Source organism: Rhamphochromis sp. 'chilingali' (assembly GCF_963969265.1).
Source record: "Rhamphochromis sp. 'chilingali' genome assembly, chromosome: 8".
Classification (NCBI taxonomy): Eukaryota; Metazoa; Chordata; class Actinopteri; order Cichliformes; family Cichlidae; genus Rhamphochromis; species Rhamphochromis sp. 'chilingali'.
Window position 1 is genome coordinate 2,535,124 of NC_137935.1, and position 24,009 is coordinate 2,559,132.

Here is a 24,009-nt window from a genome sequence, read left to right on the forward strand (position 1 = left end):
CAGGAATTTAACAACAACAAAACCATATCCATTCTTTTACATCGTTACATAAGCACAAAGTGCCTGAACAGCAGAAGTGATGTCTCTCCCAGCCACATTCCCTTAATTCCTTGCGTAGGCTTGTTTTCATGAAAACAAGCCTACGCACCACCCGGAGACTCTGAAGGCCAATAAGGTGGAGATATGAGATGATGATGAGATGAGATAGCCTTTATTTGTCAGTTGCAGGTCTTTTGCCCACAGCCGAGATGACAGACCTTGCCGACCGTACATACAATACACAAACATCACATTGGGGTAACAGGTCAGGCCAGGTAGCGAGGAAAAAACATTGAAATGTGTAACACAAAAGGATAATACAGGAATGCACAGATATCAACACACCATAGCACAATAAACACAGACAGCAACATGGGAAAGAGTTCCAGTGTGTACATCTGATCTGGGACCGCTGCAATCTTTCGACTGCGCCTCCAGCTGACCCGATGTCCACATCAGAGGTGAGGTAAGCGTTGGAGGTGGCGTTGGATCCAGGGTAGGGAGGGTGATGCGTCAGTGAGTGCTTATCAGTATCAGTATATGTATGTGTGTGCGTGTAAACAGTCTTCCAGCCAACCCAGGTGGCCTTGCATGGAACGGGAAGGAACAGACTAAACACAGTCGTTATCAGGGTGTTGTTGTTCAGCTCCGGTCTTGAGCCCACAGCTGGCGCCGGAGGGGTATCCGCATAAATTATGGTATTTTTTACTTTAGTGCGAACAGCTCATATGAATTTCAAAGCAGTTCTACAGTCCAACACTGGTCTCTCAATCTCCCGTTGGCGAGCTGTGAGCTTTGCCATACTTGCATTCTGTGATGTTGTCATTTCTTGTGCTCAAGGAGCCGATTCTGAGAACTCACGGCAGTGTGCCTCCCCGAGATGTCATCCAATTTTGCGCCCAGAGATGTTATTCCGGGCTAGCCCTTCCGAGATGTATCCAGTCTGCAGTCAGAGATCTTATTCTGAATATTCACCGCAGCCGTAGCCTCTCCAGGATCTTATCCGGGCTGACTCAATGAGCCCATTTTGAGAAACTCACGCCTCATCCCATCATTCCAATCCCAGCGGGCAGCCTTGTGGGGGTTTGAACAGCCGGTTCCGCTTCCTTAATTCTTCGATAAGTCAGGGCCAAGCCAGCTCCGATCAGCCAGAACCCTGTTACCATGGTTCCGAATAGGTAGATATCTTCAGCACTCAGGCTCACCCGAGCCCAAACTTCTCGTTGAGAAAGGGGTGTCAATTGCATTTAGGGACCAGTTGATCCAATCCATAATTCCTCTTTTAGGTTTTAGAGAACAGACTGTGAGAGAGTGTTCCAGGGAAAAGTAATACAAAAAACACGAGACTAGACAAGGACATAAGCAGGGAAGATAAGGGAGAGGAGAAAAAGTGCGTCCGCCTCCTCCGAGAGCCAAAGAAGAAGAAGAAGAATATAGGAGGTGTAATAGTAGAAATGAAGAAAATGTGTAAGGTACGACTGCTCACTACCTAGAAATGCATGTCTTCATCATGGAGAAATTCAGCTACTTTGCATTTAGACTTGTGTGTTTGTTCCCAGCTGCAGGCTGCAGTCGTTTTAGTAGGTCTGCTCTGACAGCGTCCAGAAGTCGCTCAATATAGTATCGTGTTTTTTATAAAATAATGAAATGCTTTGTTTCTGGAGGCATGTGGACATCGACACTGTATCAGTGTGATTCAAAGAAACCGTTCAAATTGTTCACACACACACTATGAAACTGCTGTGATCAAATATGCAAAAATCCATTTTAATACTGTATCATATTGCAGAGGTCACTGCATTATTAACACCCAATGTAAATATTTTAATGGCCTAGCTGTGTTAAAGAGACAGAGTCCGTAAAAGCACAGGAACAAAAATCACAGCAAGATATTTGTGATCTTACTATAGACTGTAAACAAAAGAGAGACATACACAGTGTGACATCACTGCTTAGTCAAATCTTCTGGTGAAAACCTGAAAGCTGTTTGACAGAATGCTGAACTGAAGCACTTCAGCATCGGTTCGATTTTCCACATGTGAAAAATTCTAGATAATCTCTGGACTAACTTATGAATCTGAAAACATCTTGAGGTGATTAGGATGGAGGAAATGAGGGAGCAGAGAGCAATGAGAAGGAGAAAGACATAATTAGAAGGCGATGATGAAAATAGACATGTACATGTAGCCACTAGGGGTGCAACGATACTCGTATCGATATTGAACCGTTCGATACAGAGCTTTCGGTTCGGTACGCATATGTATCGAACAATACAACATTTTTAATTTATTTGATCAACTTTCCTTCTGACGATGCTGTCTGTGTTGAGCGCTCAGTGGATCTGCGCTCGACAGTGCAGCCTAGGCGGAGTAGTCGAACGCAGATTCACTGAGCGCAGCGCAAGCTAGCGAGACAGAAGTTAAGCTCTCCTTGCAATATGTCAAATTGAACCTCCCCCACCCTCATTCAGATCTGGCGTTTGGAACTATTTTGGTCTTCATGTGACGTATGACCCTGAAGGTAAGCGCGTCATGGACAAAAGTAAAACAGTATGTCGGATGTGCCACGCAATGCTCAATTACATGGGTGGGAACTAGTGCGTTAGCGCAGTTAGCTCGTTAACGTGTTGACGCCGTCCAGCCCCACACACGGGGCGATCCGCGGTAGCTCGTTAACGGAGATTTGCCGTGTTGTGGCGTTAACGTCATTTCAACGAGATTTACGCTGACAGCACTAGTGGGAACACAACGAATATGACTGCACATTTATTCCGGCAGCATCCTAGTGCAAAGACAAGTGGAAGTAGACAAAAACAACAAGCACGCATGCTACAAACTTTACCCGAGTCATTTAGACAGCCGTTAGCACATGATTCTCCTTATGGGGACCTGATATGTTTAATATGCTGCTGAGAATATAGCCCAGAAGAAGCGTATAGTATAGCTTTTATTTTGAAAGAGCCATTTCTCTGTAATAAACTCTCTTTTCCAAAGATGAGTGATTTCTCGATCAGATAGATTTATTATTTTATTACTTTGTTGTTTCAGCAACATTAAATTTAAAAACTGTACTTTTGAGTTAAAATATATATTTATAAATTTTAATAAATGACAAATTAAAAAGGCATGAACACTAGTATAAAAAAAGGTATGCAATAAAATGATATCAACATACTAAAATCTCCCAGCAATAAACAAACACAATTCTAAAACCGGTAAAAATACAATTCTCCACATTCACTAAAATCCCACCCAGTTTCCCAAAGTAACTGTCCCACAACCCAGTATGAACGTTCCCCATGTGTTCATGAGCTGGACAAAAATTCATCCTGCGGAGCGGGGTCAACGCCAGCTTCGTCCCAGGCAGACAGGTAGGGGCCTCCTATCCCCCTGTCCGTCCCTTCACTGGGCCCATCACACATTCTGCACTGGCGTCCGTCGCTCGATGCCACCACGGCTCCCCTCGCATCAGCGCCCTGTAAATAAACAAATAGGGGCCAGAATCATCATCCCGGAAAACGGCCTTGGCTTGTAGCCATGGCAAACCTTTCCCAACACGGCTGCACCCGGTAAACGACAGTGGAGATACTACTCACAAATACAGACAGAGGTATGCCTCTGCTCTGCTATCAGCCACATGCGTTATCTCCTACTGTCGCTGTTCCTGCTGTCAGGACTGGGTCGCCATGTCAAGCTGACCGTCGCACTCCTGGGGGGCAGCGGGTCCCTCCTTTTCCACCTGGGGCCTCTCTCCTCCCAGTGCTCAGCTAGCTTCCTTTTAATAGGTCTTTAGAGTGCTGATAGGCCTCCTCTGGACATGCCTCCACAAGCTGGTATCCGCCCCTGTGTATTTTAAATGGTATAATTCCAAGTTTGTTGGAAGATGTAAGCTTGTACTTCCGGCGCCCCCCGTGTGCGGCAGCCTGTTACAGCAGCTCTGCTCATTCTGAGTTTCTTTCTTTCTTATCTTTTTTCTCGTAATTTTTTTATAACTAACGTATTAGTAATTAGACTCTGCAACCATGTTCTACCGTTTTGTGCTAGTCCTGGTCGTTTTTCTCAGTTTATTTCTACTTTTTTCACCCGTGTCTGGGGACCCAGAGCAGAGATCCTTTGTTTACAGTAAGGATCAGCTGTTAGCGCTGAGTCCTGCAGCGGTACTGCCGGCGGACAGACCCGATATTCCCAGCGAGCTGAGGAGGAAAAGACGGGGGTGTCGTGCTGGGAAGGAGCGCCGTCGCCTGAGAAGGAGACGTTATCGACCATCTCTTCCTTCTGTAATTATTGGAAACGTAAGATCTTTGCCCAATAAGATGGATGAGCTCATGTCGCTAACCTGGTCACAGAGGGAGTACCGGCAATGTAGCATCATGATGCTAACGGAGTCGTGGCTAACATCGCTAACTCCGGACACAAGCGTGACACTACTGGGATTCCAGCTGCTGCGAGCGGACAGGACCAGAGACAGCGGTAAGAGGAAAGGAGGGGGACTGGCAGTTTTTGTGAACGACAGATGGTGTAACCCTGGGCACATCACTGTAAAAGAGCAACTCTGCAGCAGAGACATTGAGCTGTTAGCCGTTAGCATGCGTCCGTACTACCTGCCCCGGGAGTTCTCGCATGTTATCGCGATAACAGCGTATGTCCCCCCCTCGGCCAACGCGGATGCAGCCTGTGACTCTCTCCACTCTGTGGTCAGCAGACTGCAAACACAATCACCGAGAGCCCTTCTCATAATATCAGGGGACTTCAATCATGCCTCACTGGACTCCACACTGCCCACCTTCACCCAGTATGTGACCTGCCCAACCAGAGTCAATAAAACACTGGACTTACTGTATGCCAATGCAGAAGAGGCATACAGTTCATCACCTCTCCCTCCCCTGGGCAGATCTGATCACAACCTGGTGCACCTTGTCCCTGTGTATGAGCCCTTAGTGCGCAGGGAGCCACCAGCCACCCGCACAGTACAGAGATGGTCAGAGGAGAGCGAGGAGGCTCTTAAGGATTGTTTTGAGTCGACTGTGTGGGAGGTGATTTGTGATGACCATGGAGAGGACATCGACAGCCTTACTACATGCATTACTGACTATATAAACTTCTGTGTGGATAACACTGTACCTACCAGGACTGTACGGTGTTTCTCCAACAACAAACCTTGGATTACCCCAGAAATTAAAACCGTCCTCAAGCAGAAGAGGAGGGCCTTCAAATCCAGAGACAAAGAGGAGTTGAAAAGGGTGCAGAGAGAGCTGAGGGGACTGATAAGGAATGGGAAGGACAGCTACAGGCAGAAGATGGAGAACCAGCTTCAACAAAACAACGTTGGTGAAGTCTGGAGAGGCCTCAGAACCATCTCGGGCCACAAACAGCAGAACTCTCTGCCTGGGAGGGATGTGAGATGGGCAAATGAACTGAATCATTTCTTCAACAGATTTGACTCAGCCATGAGGCAGTCTGCAACATCGGCTGCAGACTCACCCACCCCCACTGCTGCTGTTCCACCTCAGACACTTCACACCTCCTCTATTCACCCTGCTCACTCCCCCCCACCCCCAACAACAGCATCCAATACACACTCAACACAAGGCTCCAGCCTGTCTCTCTCAACCACCCAGGTTAGGAGGGAACTGAGGAGGATTAATGGCAAGAAGGCAGCGGGTCCAGATGGCATCAGCTCGAGGGTCGTCAGGTCCTGCGCGGACCAACTGTGTGGGGTGATGGAGCACCTCTTCAACCTGAGCCTGAGGTTGGGAAGAGTCCCACAGCTCTGGAAAACCTCCTGTGTTGTACCAGTGCCAAAGACTTCACGCCCCAAGGACCTCAACAGCTACAGGCCGGTGGCTCTGACATCCCACCTGATGAAGACCCTGGAGCGGTTGGTCCTGGCTCAGCTTCGGCGCCTAATAAGCTCATCACTGGACCCACTTCAGTTTGCCTACCAGCCTGGCATTGGAGCGGATGATGCCGTCATTCACCTCCTACATCGTTCCCTCGCTCACCTGGAGACCGCTGGAAGCACTGTGAGAATCATGTTCTTTGATTTCTCCAGTGCCTTCAACACTATTCTTCCCTCGGTTCTAAAGGACAAGCTGGTGAACTCTGGAGTGGACCATCACCTCACTACCTGGATCCTGGACTACCTCACCGACCGACCACAGTATGTGAGGACTCAGGGCTGTGTGTCGGACAGGGTCGTCTGCAGTACGGGGGCCCCACAGGGAACGGTTCTGGCTCCGTTCCTCTTCACCATCTACACTGCAGACTTCTCCCACAATTCCACCCAGTGCTTCCTGCAGAAGTTCTCTGATGACTCTGCAATAGTCGGCCTCATCACTGATGGGGACGACAAGGAGTACAGAGGTCTGACCCAAGACTTTGTGGACTGGTGCCAGCTGAACTACCTCCAGATCAACGCCAGTAAAACCAAGGAACTGGTGGTAGACTTCCGCAGGCACAAGCATTCTCCACTGCAACCACTGAACATCCAAGGTATGGACATTGAGGCTGTGGACAGCTACAGGTACCTTGGTGTTCATCTGAACAATAGACTGGACTGGACTCATAACTCAGACGCCCTCTACAGGAAAGGGCAGAGCAGGCTGTACCTGCTGCGGAGACTCAGGTCGTTTGGAGTGGAGGGCCCACTCCTGAAGAAATTCTATGACTCTGTTGTGGCTTCTGCTATCTTTTATGGCGTGGTCTGCTGGGGCGGCAGCATCTCTGCTGGGGACAGGAAGAGACTGAACAGGGTGATCCGAAGGGCCAGCTCTGTTCTAGGATGCCCTCTGGACCCAGTGGAGGTGGTGAGTGACAGGAGAACGGCGGCTAAGCTGTCATCCCTGATGGACAACATCTCCCACCCCATGCAGCAGACTGTGACAGCACTGAGCAGCTCCTTCAGTGGGAGACTGCGGCACCCACGGTGTGGGACGGAGAGATTTCGCAGGTCTCTCCTCCCCACTGCTGTCAGACTCCATAATAAAGACTTTAACTGATCAAGCACACACATCCATACATATGCAATAATACTAAGTGCAATAATCCTTTCTGTCATCGTTGTATTTTTACTCAGTTGTATATAGTATTTGTATTTGTATTCTATTTTTATCTTATTGTATATTTATTTTATTTTATTCTACTGTATATAGTATTTTATTTTATTCTATTCTGTACAGTTGTGTACTGTATTTATTCTTATTGTATTCTAATTTTTGCCTCATAACTTTTGCACTGTCCACTTCCTGCTGTGACAAAACAAATTTCCCACGTGTGGGACTAATAAAGGTTATCTTATCTTATCTTACACACATCAATGTATATTAATAAGTACAGCATTTTTTTGCCTATGAAATAACCTAAAAGAAATTACTTCATGTAGCCTTACTATGCAGATACCAATTGGTTCTTTTTTTAAAGCAACATTTTCTGAATTAGTAATTCAAAAACAAGCTCGCTGCTTTTGATGAAATGAAACCACTTTACTGTCAAATATCCTTCAAAATAAATAAAGTAGAGCATGCGAGGCGTCTCTGTTTGGAGCCATAAGACGTCAGTGATGCTGGGAATGTGTAAATACAAACCTCACACTTTAAAGAAAAACATGAAAAAGAAGTCAACGCTTTAAAGATGGATCCAGTGTTCATGCGGCCTCTCTCTCCAGCTGCGTTCACTGTGTGTAGCAGTGACAGCAGTAGCTTAAAGCTCTTGTAATAAAAGCTTTTCAACACAAAGCTTCCGGCTTGAATTTTAACACCTGCTGGGAAATCCTGGTCTCTGGTGAGCCTGAACTTCTTTGGCCTCGGCTCAGCTTCAGTCTTCAGATGCTACAAAGTGGTGATTTATCCGAGCTGACTGCCTGGGTTTGATTTAAACGTAATCCTTAACAGCGGTGAAGCTACCTCCATGTGGTTGAAGTGGCTTTGTCTGTGTCACCTTGGAAGTTTTAATCATTCATTTACTTAACCAAACAATTGTGCAAGTTTCTGAGAAGAAACACTGCACCACCGAAAGTCCAGTATTCATGCTCCTTTAGCTCTGGTTTAGCTTTCCATTAGCAAAGATTGTTCCAGCTGTGTAACTGCTAGCTCGTCTCCACCTGCAGTACTGCTAACACTTTAGTTTTATATCTTCTTTGTTAAGAAAAACAAATCTAGTTTTGGACTAATTCTTAAATAACGAGGCGATACTTAGCAGGAATCAGGTGATTCACTCCTCCTAAATATTAAAAAAGACATTTAATTATTTGACAATTACATAAGTAACATTTACAGATGCCCTTTATTTAGAATAGAATAGAATAGCCTTTATTGTCATTGTACAGAGTACAACGAAATTGGAGTGCCACTCCCTTGGTGCAAGATTCAATAATAAATATAAATGTAAAATATAAAAAGTACAATAAAACAATCGCAAAGTATTCAAACAATAGTAAGTAAGATGTATACAGGATAGCAGCATTCATATAATGACAGTATGAACACAAGGCAACTGTTCTCTGGTCTCAGGTATGCTTAAATCTGTTTAATTGATTAGAAATCCCAGTCTACAATTAATAAAAATACAAAATACTACACAGAACCAAAGAGTGTGCGGGGAATTGTCAGGTGTATTACACACATTAATAATAATATACACACACACACACACACACACACACACACACACACACACACACACACACACACACACACACACAGTAGATATATATATATATATATATATATATATGCAATTAATGCATCTGCAGAAATGTTTCTGTCAATTGTGGCAGTCAGTGGGCTGGCCTTGTGTTTTGGTTTTCTTGTTGCCCATCTCTTTCAGGTATGTGGTAGGTGGAGCTGACCCAATTGTAGATGCAATACACCTGAGAAGGCCAGTCCCAGCATATAAAGCCACCTTGATTGAACCTTTGGTCTCTCCATCTGGCACTCATTATGTTCCTTTGTTCAGTTATGGCTGTTGTATTATTTAAATTGTGTTTTAGTTTCTTCACCTTATTTTCATTAAAAAGCTTGCGATATAAAACCCTCCCCCGACTGCGCGCCTGGCCCTACGGCTTGTGGTTCTTCGGCAGCAGCGGTGCTATCACCACCGCTGTTGTTGGCACTCAAATCGAAATTACAGTTGAAATTAAAATAGAGGGGATGTGTGCGGCCCAGCGAGTCACTGCTCATGTTAACCGCTTGGTCCCGATGCTCCAGGACCTCTATCATCATTTCCCCAATATCTTTTTTGCCTGTTACAGTTATGGTTTTACTTTGTAGCTGTGTTTGCTGAGTCGCTGTGGGTTGGCACGTCTCATCCGACGAAGTCGCCCCCGCTGTGCCCAGCGAAAGGTGAGAACACGGGGAAGCCGAACGGGAACCTGCCAATGCAGGAGTCACCGGCAACTGGCCCGCAACTGTCCCAGAACATACAGAAAGAAGAAGAGGAGGCAGGTAAGTTTTCAATCGCTGCATCCAGATCTACAGCCACACTGGATCTAACAGTTTTCCCAAGATGAGCCGGCCTGTCCATCCCCATTATCCTCCCCCTTCCTCTCCCAAACTCTCTCTAAAACCTGAGTGAAACCCCAATTGAGGCAGGGTGCGGGTATCTTCCATCTGTGATTCCCTCTTCTCCTCCAATTCCTTTGGAGGAATTTTCTTTACACTGTTTAAAACCTCAATAGTGTTTTCATAATGTTCATGTATGATGTCCATGTTCCTGGCCATCCAATGGTCTGTTTTGCGCCAATTGCGCTCTTACTCACTTTGTTGTTGCTGCCAGTTTAATGAAGCCGGAGAGCCTGAGGGCCTGCCTCATCATGCCCGTTGGATATATCCCCGTATTTATTGCTTCTTCAACCACATTTCTGTGGTGCACTGCTTGAATTAATTTAAAGAGGTCTTAAACACACTGCCTAGTGTCAGCCTCGGGTGCATGTTTCAATCTGGAGGCAGGCTCGCCTCCTCCCAAACCGTCTGATCACGGGCCAATCAGGCCTAATTGGCACTTCATCAATCCCCATCTCCCCTGGCCCCACTCCATGCTCTCAGACCAGCACAAACGAGGTTCCTCTATTGTCCACCGACTCTTCTCCAGCAGGCAGCACCTTCTCTCAGTCTCCTGTTCCTCTCTCACAGTCTGTTGTATTAGAGCATAGGTGTCAAACTCTGGCCCGCGGGCCAAATTTGGCCCACAGCCTAATTACATTTGGCCCACGAAGCCATACCAAATTACTATCAGAGCTGGCCTACTGGTATTATACAGCTAATATATATATTGTTTACTATTAAGCTTTGCTTGTTCCATATTCAGTTTTTCAGCAAAATGTATTTGAGTCCATAAGAAAAGGTTCATTCTTATATCTGGAGGAATAAATATATTTCAATAAATATTAACGTTAGCCCGCAACTTTGTTCCAGTTTTGAATTTTGGCCCACTGTGTATTTGAGTTTGACACCCCTGTATTAGAGGCTTGGAGAACAGCTAATCCACACAGTTCACCTGATGCCTCGTTCGGGCCACACAGGAAGAAACAGGTGCAAAGACAAGGGGGCTCCCATTTTAGTCTTAAAATCCAATAAGATGGTGAAATATCATTTAAAAGAATCTCTGCTCAGTTAAAAAAACTTGAGCTTGAGAATTGTAATTTGCCCGTAAACTGGGAGAGCTAGTTAAGTTTGTTTGCTCCTGCTGGTCTGGCTGAGCGTCCCCAATGTTTCCCAGTGACTTCCGCTTCCTCAGAGGGATAGACGTGAGCGGAGCCAGGAGAGAAATGAGGCACAACATAAGCCATCTCCCGAGGGACGCCCGCCTTCATGGGCCTCCCTCAGGAGGATGGTGCGGTGCCCTTCAGGTGATCCTCGTTGGGGTCTCGCGCTCTGGGGGCATCTTTCTTGGCCTTTAGCAATCAGCATTATTGTCTGAAGTACCGAATGGGACAGGCAACAAAAAAAGATAACACAAGTGTCACGGCTGCAACGGCAGACATGTGGAGTTTATGAGAGAGGCAGGCACAGGCTGTGATGTGAGTGAGCTTTATTCCAAAAGGTGAATACACAAACAGAAGCAGAGATGGCCAGAACAGAACTAAGAGCAACAAACAAAACATACCAGAAACTGTTTGTTTGGTTTTCATTTATTTATAAACCACATTTAATTGCAACAGAGTTGACCAAAGTGCTGTACAACGTTTAAAAAAACCAAAAAAAACCAAACCCTGAAACGCAGGAGCACTGGAGAACACGCACTAATATACACAAAGGGAAACAAGGAAATTGCACACAGGAGGGAGACACAGCTGAACCTAATAAGCATGATGAGACAGGGAGGATGCAACCTGAATACACTGACATCAGACAAGGACCTTCAAAGTAAAACAGGAAGTACACAGCAGAACTCAGAGACAATATACTGACCGAGAACAGAGGGAACACACGAGCAAGGATGACTAGACACTAAACAGAGGGAGCACAGAGTAACACGAGAAGCACAGGAACCAAAACCTAAGAACAAGAAATATAGAACAGGAACCAAAACACTAGTAAACATGAACCAAGAAGAAACCACAGACTAGTAAAAAATAATAATACAAAACCAAAACACTGGGTCACAGACCCAGGACCATGACAAGAAGGCTACTTAATGGTTTTACTTCGCCCTTAGAATTGACATATACTCGCGTCAGTAGTGTGTTGGTGACTTGACAAACAGAATCACTTTATATTCTTTAAAATGATCCATCAGCTTACAGAACTCTTATTGTATCTGTCTTTTTCTTGTGGGCGGTAGCAGCTGTGTTTTTGTTTGTTTTGTATTTTTTTGGAGAGTGCATGTTCTGGTTTGCAGGTAGACTTTCTTGGGCCTCATTAGCTTGAGTGTATAAATGTATGATGTAAAATTATATATTGATTCTGTAAATCTTTTTTTTTCTGCATATTTTGTATTATTTTGTATTTTTGCATTTTCCATTGTCTTTTTTTTTTTCTTTTTTTAAAAAAAAAAAAATGCATATACCAATCACCTGGATCACCTGTTGAGAAAGAAAAAAGAAAACAAGCAGAAGAGAACAAGAGTAACAGAATAAACAACATCACAATGATATATGGGAATATGACAGTAAATACTAAATATTAAACATTATTGTGCAGCACATAAGATCAACAGAACACAGTGTGCTTTAAGGTAGGAGCCAAAAAGGGTGTTTGTGGGTGTGATCACCTGTGTGTATTCTGTAAATCTTAAAGACCACATATGACTGCCGGTGATGTAGGAGTGCTGCAGATTGAGATATGCATCACAGCCTGTGGTTATGTTTGCAGTTGTGTGTCTCTTCTCCACTGTGTTCACTAAGAATCCCAGCTGCTATGCACTCATCCTTTAAGCCAGACCTTATCAAAGTGTGGGGCCCGCCCCCTGGGGGGGGGGGGGGGCGCAGAGCCATTGCAGGGGGGGCGGGGTATGAAAAGGGGAAAAAAAAACAAAAAACACAACGCTTGGACACTGCTATCACGAGGCGCCCACACAGACGCAAAGCAGGAGATGAAGCATCGCTGAATACGTTTCCAAACCAACTTCATTCTAAGCCAAAGACTAGAAAATATGGTGAAGCAAATCTGCCCTTTGGTTTCACCTGCACAAGTGCCAAGGTAGGTCTCCCTGCAGGGTTGGTTTTCCCTTCATCGGGAGCAGCGCTGGGCTCTTCAAATCACAAACAGGATCCCACATTCTTGATTTTTAGTTCACAAACACTTGTTGTAATGACTAACTGCTCCTGACATGTTGGAGATGTTAGCTCTTTATACAGTAAAGTTACAGCGGGATACAAATAACATCGGGCTGATCCTGCCACGATTTGTCCCCTCGGTTCAAATCACGGACAAACAGGATCCCACAGCTGTTTATGTTTTTAAACCCATTTTGCACAGAGAGGCGTTTTTTGAAAAATGCATTGATAGCAATGTTGAATATTATTACACAGGAAAAAAACAACTACAGTAAAATAATCACAGCGTGACGCCTCTGCCTTTGTAAATAGAGGGACAGTACCTGCGTGTAAAACCTGCAGACAGTCAGATTAACAGTATTTCGTCTCTATCTGCCATTCTGCAACTGAAAAAAGACACATACCTTTGACGTTGCGTGACGAACTCTGTATTCCTCGTCCACACGTAAACGCAAAAAAGGAGTTTTAAAAAATCTCAGTTTTCAATGATTCGAAACGTCGTTTACGTGGACGAAACAGCTGCGTGTTCAAAAATACCTGTGTAGGTGCGGACGCAGCGTAAAAGAGTTAGTAGTTTATTTTCTTACTACCTGTAATTTATTGCAGTTTACTTGTATTTGCTTAATTGTTTACTAAATGTTTGAGGTGTGAAATAAACCGCAATGGAGCAAAATATGGGCGTGTGCAGAGGATGTGTTTGTGCCTGCGTGTGCACACGGGGGGGGCGAACATTTTTCTTGTAAAACAAAGGGGGGCCTAGCAAAAAAAGTTTGGGAACTACTGCTTTAAGCAAAGATTCATTCATAGGTTACAGCGTGACTGGGCTACGATGCTGCTTCAAGGAGAAACAAGACAGTGACAATGACACCTGGTCATCCTGTGCATATTTAGTTCCCTCCCCAGAGAGAATAAGAGTCAGGAACCACTGCCTGCTTATGCAAGTTGCCATTACCAAAAAGCAAACATTTCAAACCTAAATGTTAAAAAAATTGAGTATTTACTGGTAATGCGTTACTTTTCATCTCAAAGCTAAGAGGAGCGAAGTGACATGAACGGCTGCAATAAGAATACAGGAGAAGACGACGAGGGGGGGCGAGAAAAGAAACGACGGGGAGAGACGAGCATGTGTCAGCTTTCTGCGAACCACATGGGAGCAGAAAACAAGGCCATCATCTGTGCATCGATGTGACAGCTGGGGGATGTTTGGCTGCACTTCCAACACTTTGTCTGTCATTGCTAAAATAGAGCAACCGTCTAAAGCTCCCCGGCCTACCGCTGAAAAGAGGATCAAGAGCTTTCATGAAAGGAGAGCCAAGAAACGCTTCTGCTGTAGCACGTACGCTGCCTCGTTTCTCTACCTGGCACTCTTCTGTTCAGGCATGACACACGGACAAAGTGAGTTTTGAAGGGTTTTGTTCAGGAACGTAAGGCAGCCATTCAAAAGACAAAGAGCAACACTTAGACCTTCCGCTGTGGTGAAAACTTAATCAGTGGTTTTAATTTCATTTGAAGGATTATGAGTGAAGCAGCCATCCCGATTTAAACTGAATTTAACTGCAGTTATGTGTGTGGGCGATGTTATTCCAAATTGCACTCATCACATTCAATCAGTTGTAATTAGACATTGTTGTTTCCTCTAAGTGTCTGACACACACATTCACTTTGAGGCCCAAACAGAGAAGAACTGAAAGTTAGAATCATTGCCCAACTTCTGCCACAGCCTGATCATGTGTGCGCTCGGACTGAACCTTGACTATTGTTGCATTTACTAATGTCTCTGTGAGAGCAAACAAACAATTTCCAAGTCTTGTGTTTATAGTCCTTGGATCCTAAGTACACTCATCACTTATCACTCCAGTTTGTGTACTGCACCAAACACTGATTTGGTCAAAGATACATTGTTTGCCTCTGGGGGTTGTAGTAGTTAACAGGAGCACAGGACCAAACGGAGAAAACGGGGGGGGGGGGGGGAGTAAAAGTCTAAAAGCTGAATCTTTAAATAAAACACGTTCAGGCTACACAGAGAAAAAGCAAGAAAAGGGCAGGCAAAGGGAAAAGTCCAAGAAGGTCATGCACAACAGGAACAAGAGTAGGAACAGGAGGAAAACAAAAGAAAATACAAACTTTGAAAGTAGACACAAAGAATATTAACTAAGAAGATAGTGTGGAATAGCAACTAGAAAACTGATGGATCACCTGACTTGTGGAAACTGTCACAGTGCTGGGTTTTTTGGAATTATTATATCATCTCTGAGTTGATTATTTATCATTTCTAGACTCTTGGCTTCTGTTCCTGTGCTCCATGTTCCTGCTGTCTCTGTCTCAGGTCATGTCCACACTGAGATGGCGGTTTTGTTCAAGGAAAACTGAGCTTTTTGAAGACGCTTTCCAAAGTGGATACATTTGAAAACGCTGTTTTTGCATCGCAGTGTGGACTGAAGCGGGGGCTTTTGAAGGCTCTTTGAGCCTTCTAGACCAGCGGTCCCCAACCCCCGGGCCTCGGGCCGGTACCGGTCCGTGAGTCGTTTGGTACCGTTGAGTTGAGGCTCAGGTGTGAAATGTATAGTTTTTATCGGTTTTCAGCCTTATTTTGTTATCGTTTTTATCATTTACTCGGTTTTCCTGGGTCTTTTCATGTGTGTTATGAATAAATTTTATTTTTTTCCCGTACCGGTACTAGTTTTATTTTGTTGTATTTATCCGCGACACCTTAAAAGCCGGTCCATGAAAATATTGTCGGGCATAAACCGGTCCGTGGCGCAAAAAAGGTTGGGGACCGCTGTTCTAGAGAACCTTTGCACGGCTAAGGGTATCGCCAAGTTCCACCCCAACAAGTTTTACTCTTTCTGTAGCCTGTAAGCTTAATTCAGCTCCACTATTCCAGTTGATGCCATTTCTTTCTTTCTATTCTTTATCTATAAATAACAGTATTACAGATCCTGGCTGCTTTCAGTGTTGTCAAAATCAAAATTGCTGTTCTCTGCAATTAGATTAAAACCCATCCATCCATCCATCTTCATCCGCTTTATCCGAGGCCGGGTCACGGGGGCAGCAGCCTAAGCAGAGAAGCCCAGAGCTCGCTCTCCACAGCCACCTCCTTCAGCTTGTCCAGAGGAACACCAAGGCGTTCCCAGGCCAGCCGAGAGATATAATCTCTCCAGCGTGTCCTGGGTCTGCCCCGGGGCCTCCTCCCGGTGGGACATGCCCGGAACACCTCACCCAGGAGGCACCCAGGGGGCATCCTTGTCAGATGCCCGAACCACCTCAGCTGGCTCCTTTGGATGTGGAGCAGCAGCTGCTCTACTCTGAGCCCCTCCGGGATGGCCGAACTTCTCACCCTATCTCTAAGGCAGAGGCCAGCCACCCTTCAGAGGAAGCTCATTTCTGCCGCTTGTACCCATGTTTTGGTTGTCTCACTGTTTGGCCAATCTTCCATGTAATTCCAAACACTGTAAACAAACTAGGATTATGAATTTCATAAGACAATATGAAAATAAAATTGGGGGGTAAACTGGTGAAATTCTATGTTTTTAGCCTGTTACCAGGTGATTGATTCAACAGGCAGAGGGTTGATTATAAAGCTTATTCAGCTGTAACAAAATTAGAGTTTAAATGAATATTTACTGCACATCTTCGGCTGAAACAGCATCAACATGGGCTCCTTTTAGAATGACACTTGAACCCTTAGCATTTTAACAGGTATGTGACTACTGCCTAACGATGTGAAACACAGCAAATTAGTGCTGAATGCAAGACAATATTATTGATATAGTTTGACCTCAGCGGTTTGTGCTCACAAACATGTCATAATTATGGAAACTAAACTGGCTAAAATGTCAACAATGCAGTTAGAATGGAGCAAATTAGACAAAACCTTGCATTTGTAGATTCCTCCTCCATCAGAGTTCATATGTGTCACAGTGTCACGTCACAGGTCTTCAGAAAGGATAAAGCTGTCAATCGTCACTCACAGCTCCAGTGCAGGTGTTTTAGAAACTGAGGCGTTGTTGGCGATGGTGCACAGAGATAAATTTGCCAGTCACATTCAGAAGGATGAAGCACAGAGGAGGTGAAAATAAGACATGAGGAAAGCTCTGTAACAGACTCGAAGATTAGCAATGTGGTGGTAAACCTCCACTCATCTAACAACCCACATTCTCACAGGTTGCAGCTGTCCCATTCTTTTCTTCTTGACATTTTGCGTTTCAGCATATATTCATAGTTTTGGTTTTTAATTATTTAATTATTTATCTTTTGCAAAGACAATTTAGAGAAGAGGCACCATCCAAACAGCAAACGACTTGCCTTGAACACTGACCCCTGGTTAGATTCATTAGATGAATACAGTTAAAAAAAAAACCAAAGAGTCATGCTGACAGATTTCTGTCTTTGTCACAGCAGCTTTTTCTTTATCGTGTAGAAAAACAGTTTAATGTAGAACTTCTTTACGCTGACAGAAAAGGTGGACTCTCACTGGTCCAGCCCGCCATGTAAAATGAGTTTGACATCGCTGCTCTAAACCCTGTGACTATTGCTGACTGTTGTGGTCTTAAAGGTTGAGGAAAAAAATCAGTGAAATAACGACCTCAGATGAGCTCAGTGCGACTGATAGACTAGTCCTCCAATCAGCTGCGGTTTAACTATCAAGATTGATCTCTTTAAAAGGCCCCGAGGAGTTCTTTACTCAGTGATTATTGGTCCTGTGGGAATCATGTGGATCTCATCCACATGGTCAAACCTCCAATCAAAGGATTAAACCTGCTGCAGCCTTTAATCATCACTTTCTTATCCCCAAGCCGAATCAAGTCCCTGTGGAGCTGAACAGCTTTTGGAGCACTTGACCTACATGTCCTGTAACAGCGAGAAATAAAACCCATCTACAGGGTGTCCGGTAAAGAGGATAATATTCCACGATGAAAAGACAGATAAAGAGCATAATACTGAGGTGGTAGCAGCAAAGGGAAATTCATTTAGTTTGTAGAAGATGCATCGATTATGGACAGAAATGGGGGGATTCTGACTCATTGCTAAGACGTCTCTTTGCAGTAAAACACTTGAAATGTCATCAGTAATTTCAGTGTCTCGCAGCTGGAGTGACCCAGTGGTTCAGTTCGCAGTAGCTGGAGAGTTGTTTTCTCCTCGATGCCGACTCTCATGAACAACAAAATGCAGAAAAAGACACTTTGATTATTAAACTGTGTGGGCGTCTCCAGCAATGATGGAGAAGAGGGAGAGAAAAACACAGACAGAAAATAAGAGTGCTGTTTGTAGAGGGTCTGCAGGGCGATCAATTTGATTAAGGGGACAGAAGGGTGGGGGGGGCGGGGGGGGGGGGGGGGGGTCTCAGTGGTAGAGATAAGAGCAAGGAAAGAAAGGCTGTATTTATATCACTTATGCTGATATACAGACTTGCTGTGAGAATACTGATCGATCTGATTGTTGTCCTCTGCATCTGTGTGCTCACTTGTGCAGCTTCATCTGCAACACCTCACTGTTGCAGCTACTACAAGGAGATGGCGGGACACAGAAACTGTCATTAAGAACAAATGTGTCTCAAAAAAATGCACATAATGCCACACAGTCACAGTACATTCTCAGTTATTTTAGAGGGAAGTGTATTTTCTCCCAGATTACATTTGCTTGGGATCTATTACAAATATGTGTTACATATTTGTAACACTCCACTAATCTCATCACTACTTGTAATTGTCAGGTATGTTGTTGGAGACAAAAAAACAAAAAAAAAACATGACAATGCACTTAAGCTGTATGAGCAAGTAAATGTAGTGGTCAGACTTGAGTCATCCCACTGTCACGAAGTACAAGGTGGACTCAAGCGCTGGACTCCGGGGATGATGTACACAAGAGAATTTATTAAAGAACAATGTCCAATGAGTGTATATACACAGATGCAGGGCAGTGCTATGTACAAAAGGTGAGGGGGGCAGGGCTCCGGGGAAAATCCAGGGGAACACGCTCGTCTCTCTCCACACAGTCCAAACACGAATCCTCTCGCACACCAGGGAAACAGTCCAGGGAATCTGTACACAAAGAAACGCTTGTTAGATTCTAAACACCTACTGCACGGGAAAAATACTTGCTGGGATGCTCGACTTTCACTGACGCGATTCTCACAACGATCCAACGAAGAACAGCCGTTGCTTCCTGTCTTAAATACCATCCACACTGATGAGGCACAGGTGTTTCTTCCTCGAGGGCGTGGGCCAAGGGCGTGAACCCATAATGAGTTCAGCCCTGGAGAGAGAGAGGACTAGAGAGAAAGAGGGAGAGACAGCTGATCAGCGACCAGCTGAACCTCCAGACCGTGACACCCACATGGAAAAGATATATATAAATCGTATAAAGTTTGTGTCGGTCTTGTGTGAAACTTGTATGAAAAGCATACAAGAGTGAAAACAGATTAAGATCCCTTGAAAAAATATATAAATGGAACTGTTATGTTTTGGATACTTACTAAAACAATATATGAAAGTAATGAGAAAGTGGCCACTTTCATGAGACTAACTAAATTAGTTTTCCCACTTTATTACACTGTGAAGTGTTACAAAGATATTTTTATCAATTTACCTGGTGTCCATCTGCCACAGGATGGAGGAACAGAATCCACATGAAAGGAGACGAGGAAGAGCGTAAATCAAGCGGGACACTATAACTCAGGTTTGGTCAGGTACCCACTAGTTCAGGGTTAGGTAAGCTGAGAGAGGCAGGTTAGGGCTCAGTGAACATTGAAAAATTAAGCTGTGTGACATCTTTCGCAAATTTGTATTTGCTACTTGATAGAGTTGTATTGTTGATTGTCATTTATGCTTAGAAACATTTACTCATTTATGCTTAGAAATATTTAACCATAGATGCTTAGAAGTGTATAATCAATTGTGTAGTGATAAGTTGTGTGATCTTTAACAGGCTACAGAGGCCTGGTGTGCATTCCACACTGGGAGCATGGGAAAGTTCGTACCTTGTTAGCAGTCGGACGTACCGCCCGCGGTACATTGGATGGTTTAGGGGACTAATTGGTTACGTACAAAAACTTATCAAAAAAGAAGCTAAACATGTTATATATATTTGGAAAGCTGAGATTCTCGTGATTCGAACGATGTAAAGCATTTCAAGATAGAATCAACATAGCAGGTACAATTAGTGTTTATGTCAGGCTGCCAACATCGAAAAAAAAAAAAAAAGTAAGGTCTGTACTCACTTATTTTGCACCTGTTAGTCCACTGGTTCATAATATTCCAACAAAAACGGTGTAGTTAGACTGCCAAGAGTCCAGGCAATCCAAATCAGTCCAATATTTAGTCTCTGAGACATTTATATGTTGATAAACATCCACTGAATGTAATAGTATTGTTTCAAAGTAGCCGGCGAATAATCCTATTTTCGGTGCTTCCTGAAGCATTAGCAGCTCTTGACATGTAAATATTCCGGGTATTTTGATCTCAAAATGGCCGCTGACCTCTGCACTTTCGATTGACACCTCATTTGAACCAATGGGTGCTTCACACAGGTGTGAACAAGCAGCGATAGCCAAACACAGCTGGTGGTCAGCGGTCTGGCCAGCCCCCCTTTGATGGGCAGTAACTTCTTCCAATTGTGGCAGAGTGTCAAAATGATTGGCGTATCAGATAGCCAATGATCTTTAAAGAAGATTGATATGCAGCTTAAGGGGGAGGACACTTGTTTTCACTCTTGTATTCGCATGCGCAAAAGGTTTTTGTCACTCGTGCGCTTTTGCGTAAACTTGCGTAAACTTTCATAGCGACGACAGCGTCTGTGTTCATACAGCATTTTGACAGAACTTGCGACCAAAGGAGCTTTGTAAGTACAAAATGGCAAAGAGGAAAACTTACTTCTCACTGGAAGAAGTCCTCGAACAATGCACTCGGCGTGACAGTGATCAGTCGGAGGAAGATATTTCCGAAGAAGACAGTGATGTTTCCTTTGGTGACTCGGTAGCAGAGGATATTTTTTTGGATGGAGGAGACGCTACGCTCGACATGTAAGTGTTTATTATATCATAGAATGATATTACTGTTTGTATGTGTGCCTTTGTGTGTGTGTGCGCGCGCCTGCTCCTCTGTGTGTTTGATGCGTTTTTACTAACTCCTGCTGTGTTTATATTGTTTGTTTGTGTGTGTGCATCTTTGTGTTTTGATTGTGTTCTTACTAACTCACGTCGTGTGTCTTTATATAATGTGTGTGTGTATATATATATATATATATATATATATATATATATATATATATATATATATTGTGTGTGTTTTGAGGTGTTCCTGCTAACTTATATCGTTGTTGTTTTTTTGTATATCACAGACAATCATCAGAATCAGATGAACTATGGGAGCCAGCCAGTAAAAAGACAAGTACAGAGGAACACGATGACAGCATTTCGTCAGAAGAGGAGCCACATCCTTCCACTTTCCAAAGAGTTTCTGGAAGCAGAAGGCCAAGAGGTAGGGGCAGAAGGCCAAGAGGTAGGGGGAGAGGAAGAGGAAGAGGGAGAACTGGCAGCAGTCAAGCTGAGATGCCAGCCAGTACATCTGAAGAGGGATGGAATGATACAGATGTTCCAGACATAATACCACCACAGCCCACCTTCAGGCCCATCAAATCACCAGGACCTCAGATCATAACTACAGCTTCATACACACTTTTACAGCTTTTTCAACTTTATTTCACAAACTCCATGTTGCTGACAATAATTAAAAACACAAATGACTTTGGATCAACATGCCACAAGCCCTCTAACCCATGGATTGACTTGACTTTACAGGACATGTATGCTTTTATGGCCATGGTGATTTATATGGGTCTGGTCAAACTCCCTGCAATCACTGATTACTGGCGAGGTAGTAAACTGTACAGCCTTCCATTCCCTAAAAAAATAATGTCTTGTAAGAAGTTTCAAAGGATCTGCCGCTCCCTTCACCTAAGCAGTTTGGAGGACAATGCTGCTAATGAGCAGAGAAGAGGTACGGCAGATTTTGACCGTCTCTGCAAAATAAAACCATTATACACGGAGATGAGGGAGGTCTGTAAAAAAAACTATAACCCTGGCCAAGAAATTTCCATTGACGAGCGAATGGTTGCCTCCAAAGCACGTATTGGAATAAAGCAATACATGAAAAATAAGCCTGTTCGCTGGGGATACAAACTTTTTGTTTTGGCAGATTCGAGCAACGGATATACATGGGACTTTTTCGTGTATGAAGGGAAGCTGCAGGGAAACAGTGGCAAGGGACTAAGTTATGAATCCGTGATGGAGCTTATCGATACACGGTTGCTTGGCACAGGATACAAACTTTTTGTAGATAATTTTTATAGTAGTCCCTCCCTTTTCTGTGACCTCCTTCAGAAGAGGATCTGGGCATGTGGAACAATACGAACAAATAGAATTGGATTTCCAAAAACCAAAAAAAATTGCCTGGACTCTAAATCTCCCCGTGGCAGCATAAGATGGATCCGAAAGGACTCCCTTCTCTTCGTTCAGTGGCGAGACACAAGGGATGTGTTCCTGTGCTCAACCCTCCACACAGCCCATGCTGGGGACACTGTTCAAAGGAGAGTTAGAGATGCAGATGGACACTGGGTGCTGAAAGACATCTCTGTTCCACCAGCAGTGAAGGAGTATAATCGGTATGTATTTTATATTCAACAATCTATATAACTATTATGTTATTTATTTTGTTTTTTGGAAATCCAATTCTGTTTGTTCTTGTTTTTTCTGTCAATGCAGGTGCATGGGTGGGGTGGACCACTCCGATGCCTTGATAAACTACTATGAAGTCATCCACAAGACTCAGAGGTGGTATAAGACATTTTTTTATCATTTTCTGGACATTGCTGTTGTGAATGCCTTCCTGCTTCACAAGAGCATCACAAAGGGTAAAGGAGAGGTACCCATGCACCAAAAGGCTTTTCGGGAGACACTTATTGAGGAGCTGGCAGCGGCAGCTGGCAGCCTTGCTCCATCGCCCGCACCATCACCCTCTCCAAACAGAGCACATCACAAGCCTGTGCATATCAGTGGACACAGCACCACAGGTCGTCTGAGGTGCAGACACTGCCAGGCAAAGACACCAGTAAAGTGCTCCTCCTGTGATGTGCCTTTGTGCTTTTTGCCAAGTCGAGATTGTTATAAAGACTGGCATGATGCCAATGATCTCTAAAAAATATAATTGTAAAAATACATTTGTGTGAAAAACTATATATATATTTATACACACACAGATGCATATACATAATGTGTATATATAGTGAGTTTTAATGCCATAATACTTTTTTTTCCCTTTACATTTGTTTCGAAATTGAAAAAAAAACACTGTATAATGTTTATGCTCCTGTAATTTTGTAAAGTATTGACAATAAATCTGGATGTAAGAATAGCTCTGAGTGTAACCTTTAATTAGAGACCAAAATTAGGACTGTACATAAAAGCATTCAAGAATTACAGCCTTTTATGTGTTGATTGTTACAAAGGGCCATTTGGAGTCTCCAAGTGGCCTTTTTTGGGTAGCGCCTATACATAGACCTAAATAAACTTGCATAGAACACTCATTTTCTAAGATATTGTTATCAAATTTGAATTGTGGCTTGGTAAGGCTTCATGCTTTGATCCTGTTGTGTTTTCCAGCTAATACCTCACAAGGTAGGCATCTGCATGCATTCCTTACAAAAAAAAACTTGGGCGGATTTTTTTTTCTCTCTTTTTTAGTGTGTTCAAAGTTCTATTACTCAATAGCAGTATGACATAAAGTGATTCTGACACCTCAGGAACAAACTACAGATTGTCTCCTTTCAAAAGAGACCAAAACCATGCATATACTCCAAATGGTTCAAGAGCAGCATGCAATTTATTTTGGAGATGCCTTTTTCACAAATTTTAGGCAAAATTGGGAGGACTGCTAAGGGGTTAACGTAGTTACATTTGTTTTAGTTTAAGTGCTTTTTGTGTATAAATGAACTGCTAGACTTCCTTACTGTGTTATCTAGGATGAGGGGGGGTCTACCCTCTTCCTGACCAAGGATGTTTGCTTGTGTGCTTTTATGACCCTTTGATCAGCAGTAGCACGCGCGCGCGCACACACACACACACACACGGTACTCTTTGTGTATGTAGACGTCATATGTTAATGAACCTATGCATATTCATGTAACCTCAATAAAAGGACAGTGATACGGGAGAACGGACGAGAGCAACTGGGGCCAAGCGAAGGAACGGTGCCTGTCCGGTTC

At 43.9% G+C, this 24,009-nt stretch overlaps 1 long non-coding RNA gene across 1 annotated transcript; it reads left to right on the forward strand.

The window, feature by feature from the left end:
• The first annotated feature begins 19,551 nt into the window (after positions 1 to 19,551).
• Positions 19,552 to 23,691, forward strand: LOC308401268. Its single transcript, XR_013972502.1, has 3 exons — positions 19,552 to 20,770; positions 21,088 to 22,410; positions 22,511 to 23,691. It is a non-coding gene; the product is annotated as an uncharacterized lncRNA (long non-coding RNA).
• Positions 23,692 to 24,009: the final 318 nt, after the last annotated feature.